This window comes from Arachis ipaensis, chromosome B8 (assembly GCF_059453495.1).
Source record: "Arachis ipaensis isolate K30076 ecotype BB chromosome B8, ASM5945349v1, whole genome shotgun sequence".
Lineage (NCBI taxonomy): Eukaryota > Viridiplantae > Streptophyta > Magnoliopsida > Fabales > Fabaceae > Arachis > Arachis ipaensis.
In genome coordinates, this window is record NC_142443.1 from 117,229,204 (window position 1) to 117,233,792 (window position 4,589).

Sequence of the window (4,589 nt, forward strand, 5' to 3'; positions counted from 1 at the left end):
AGACTTATGAAGAGGCAATGCAAAGTTCCGAAAGTCTAAAATGGCAGAGTGCCATGGAATCCGAAATAGAATCTATGAGGATCAACAATGTTTGGACTTTGGTTGAACCCTCAAAAGACATAAAACCTATTGGTTGCAAATGAGTTTACAAGAAAAAGATTGGAGCAGATGGTAAGGTAGAGACCTATAAAGCCCGTCTAGTTTCCAAGGGATACCGTCAAAAGGAGGGAATAGATTATGAAGAAACATTTTCTCCTGTGGCAATGCTCAAATCTATTCGGATTCTACTTGCTATAGCAGCTTACTATGATTATGAAATATGGCAAATGGATGTGAAAACAGCTTTTCTCAATGGAGAACTCAAAGAGGAAGTGTACATGACACAACCTGAAGGTTTCACACTTCAGTCTGATCATAGTAAAGTTTGTAAGCTGCAACGCGCCATTTATGGGCTAAAGCAAGCTTCTAGAAGTTGGAACATTTGCTTTAATAAGACAATCGAAAAGTTTGATTTTATCCGGTGTGAAGAGGATCCTTGCATATACAAAAAATTTAGTGGGAGTACAGTCATTTTCTTAGTACTCTATGTTGATGACATATTACTAATAGGAAATGATGTACCAGCATTGCAAAATACCAAAACTTGGCTATCTCAACAATTCTCCATGAAAGATTTGGGAGAAGCAGCCTATATTCTAGGAGTAAAGATCTATAGAGATAGATCTAAAAGGTTGCTCGGACTCTCACAATCTATGTACATTGATACCATATTGAAAAGGTATAACATGAAAAACTCCAAAAATGGCTATTTACCAATAGGCACTGGAATTACTCTCAGTAGAAAGGATTGTCCTAAAACTTCTGAAGAGAGAGTACGCATGAGTAGAATACCATATGCTAGTGCAGTGGGAGCTATCATGTATACCATGACATGTACACGTCCTGATGTCGCATATGCGCTAGGAGTAGCCAGTCGATATCAGGCAAATCCAGGTGAGGAACATTGGAAGGTAGTTAAATCCATTCTTAAATATTTAAGAAGAACCAAAGACCAATTCCTTATCTATGGAGATTCTGAACTTATACGAAAAGGGTTCACTGGCGCAAGTTTTGCCTCAGACAAAGATGATAGCAAATCTACTTCAGGTTATGTTTTCACCTTAAACGGTGGTGCAGTGAGTTGGAAAAGTTCCAAACAAGCTACTGTAGCTGATTCAACAACTGAAGCTGAGTACATAGCAGCAAGTGAGGCTGCTAAAGAAGCTGTGTGGATGAAGTTCATAAACGAGCTTGATGTGGTGCCTTCAATTAAAGAACCACTTCCATTACTGTGCGACAATAATGGAGCCATTGCACAAGCAAAAGAGCCAAGATCACATCACAAATCTAAGCATATCTTGAGAAGGTATCATTTGATAAGAGAGATCGTTGAACGTGGAGACGTTGAAATTCAAAAGGTTGCTGGGAAGGATAATGCAGCAGACCCATTCACTAAGGCACTTGGATCAAAAGAGTTTGATAAGCACATGTGGGAATTGGGATTGAAATATATGACTGATTGGCTCTAGTGCAAGTGGGAGATTTTGTTGGAAATACATGTATGCCCTAGACCCAATCTGTCATTGGCTCTAGTGCAAGTGGGAGATTGTTGGAGATAAGTGTGTATGTCCAACAAAATACTATTGTGAATTATTATTATTATTTCTTTTTATAAGAATAAACTTTTATAATTTATGATAGTGTCCTTAATTAAAATTAGAAACGAATAATTACGATAGGGATCGTAATAATGAGATATACGTTTTTTGAGTACTTTTAATTTAAATTGTTCTTAATCGTAGAATCACTAAAAATGGGACATTAGTGATTCGGATAGATTAATATATATATATAATAGTTTTCATTGGATGAAGATTAATAGATCTCATTTATTAAATTATATATATAAATGGTATATATAGAGATATAACCATTGAACTGACTCACTCTAAGAATTCCTAATGATTATAGTTACCGTATATTTGTCAATAGGATATTCTTATGATGAACATAATATTAGAATTTTCCTTTGACCTACGACTATCATAGTAATTGACAATGTATTTGTTATACTTTGATTCCGGACACCTAACACCCTACGGTGTTAGTTGAATGGACATTGGGTATGATTTAAATACTTGTAGAATTAATGATTAGTCAAAATGGAATCCATCAACTATGGTAATGAGTTTGAGCTCTACGATTATAATGAATGAAATAAACAATGCCTTGGCCAAGGGGTTTGAATGAATTAAGAAATGAGTTTCTTAAGTCATTCATAATTCATTATAATAATGGTAACAAGTTAGAGTTTGACAATTAAATCGTACTCTAAAAGTTAGCCAAGAGCTGAAAAGATGGAAGGAGTTGTATTTTTTGTTCATCTTGGGTTCTTAGTAAAAATATTATTACTTCATACTATCGGGTCGTCAAGGAGCGTTGCTAGACGCCAACCTTGATTAGTAAATTTAGTATGACTAATTTACTACCCGCTTAGTATTGAACCTACGGGGTCACACACTAACGAGTGTTCTAATCCTTGGTAAATAATCATTTAATTATTATTTTGATTAGATCAAATAAATAATTATATTAATTCAAATGGAATATTATTATATTCTTTGCTAGCACCATGAATATAATAATATGATAATTGAGAATATTAAATAATTAATTATTTATTCTATGATGAGTTTTAATTATGGATAAGATCCCAACTGATTCTGTTTCAAATTAAATTGTAATTTGATTCACAAATCAGTCACTAATCTCATACTATATATATATATGTGTATATGATAAAAGAAAGAACCAACAAGTTATTCTTTTACCTCCACATACACAAATATTCCAATTCTTAGTGAAGAATTGCTGGTGCAAGGAGTTGCAAGAAATTTCTCAATTAAATCCATTGGTCAAGGAGTTGACAACAAGGATCAGTCTCGGTGTGGATACACATAGTACCTTCGTACTATCGAAGGAGAAAGTTTTTCATTCACTAGGGTACTCAGGTATTGGCATCTAACCCATCTTATTTCAATAAAGTTTTAAGCACAAAATAGATCAATAGGATTACTTTATTACTTTCGCTGCGTGTTATGAACACTTGTAATCCTACAGTTAGATTTTATTATTATTGTAATTTTATCATGCTTTTATTTTATACCTACCAAGTGTTTGATAAAATGCTTGATTAGATTTTAATTAGATTTTTATATTCTTAGCTTGGATTGAGTAATTTGGAGACTCTTGAATTGTCAAAGTCTCTTGTGGATTGGTGATTGAATGTTGCTAGTTGGCTTGAGCTTCACTAACTCTAGTCTTTTTCTAGGACTTGTGAACTCAAGTTGATTTGCTCACTTAACTTTTCTTCAATTGTTAGAGGTTAACTAAGTGACAGCAATTTGCAATTACCATCACAATTGACAATGATAATGAGGATAGGAATTTCGATTCTCAACGCTTGCTAGGACTTTTCTTAGTTATTGGTTTATTTTCTCGCCATTTTACTTTCTTGTTCCTTATTTACAAAACCCCCAAAATATACTTTTTCATAGCCAATAATAAACATACTTTCCTGCAATTCTTTGAGAGACGACCCGAGGTTTAAATACTTCGGTTAATTTTATTGGGTTTGCTTAAGTGACAAAGAATTTAAACATTGATTGAGGTTTAATTGTCGGTTTAGGACTATACTTGCAACGCGATATTTTTGTGAAAATCTTTACCGATATTTTTCCTCCGTCACCAGCACTATTGTCATTGTCCTTAGCACTATTACCCTCTCTTTCAAGTTCCAAAGAGGTACCTCTTTGCCATTCTTCCATCTTTATCATCCTTCTCTACTACATCACTCCCGACACCACCTGCTCCTCTATCTTTTCCTCCTCCGAATTCTCCTCTATCTACTTCAAATTCCTCTCCAACCACATCAAGGAGTCCTCATTGCAGGCCTTCTACCTCTTTCGTAAGCATCAATTATCCCTCTATCTTTTCAATTTCTCCTTCTCCATCCTTAGAATTCAGTTTCCTGTGTTTCACTTTCTGAAGGTACTGGTGGGATTGAAATTTTAGTTCTCTTCTATAATAATCAAATATGATACTGAGTCCAAGTCCTTCAATCTTAATTCCAGTCTCTACAAACAAACACAATCTTAATAAAGATATTTTCTTAAATTCGTATAATTGTACATTATTCATTAAATATTAATTGTAATATTGTAATATAATTATAATAAAGATATTTTTTAAAATAAATTTATTTAGAGAAATATAAATTGGTTATTAATAACCGGTGCCATTATTATTATTATTATTATTATTATTATTATTATTATTATTATTATTATTATTAAAAATATTTTCGATTGATAATTGATAAGTAGTTTAATAATACATTAAATATTAATTTTATATAACTATAATAAATATATTTTTATAAAATAAACTTAGAAGCGAAAATAGTGCATTCATTTTGGCGGGAAAATAGATTCATGAGAAATCGACACCTCACTTTCATTAGTTGGGAGAAAATCCAGTTTTAGTATATT

At 32.8% G+C, this 4,589-nt stretch overlaps 1 pseudogene; it reads left to right on the forward strand.

The window, feature by feature from the left end:
• The first annotated feature begins 878 nt into the window (after positions 1-878).
• LOC148549376 (secreted RxLR effector protein 161 pseudogene) lies at positions 879-1,401 on the forward strand (annotated as a pseudogene).
• The last annotated feature ends 3,188 nt before the right edge of the window (positions 1,402-4,589 follow it).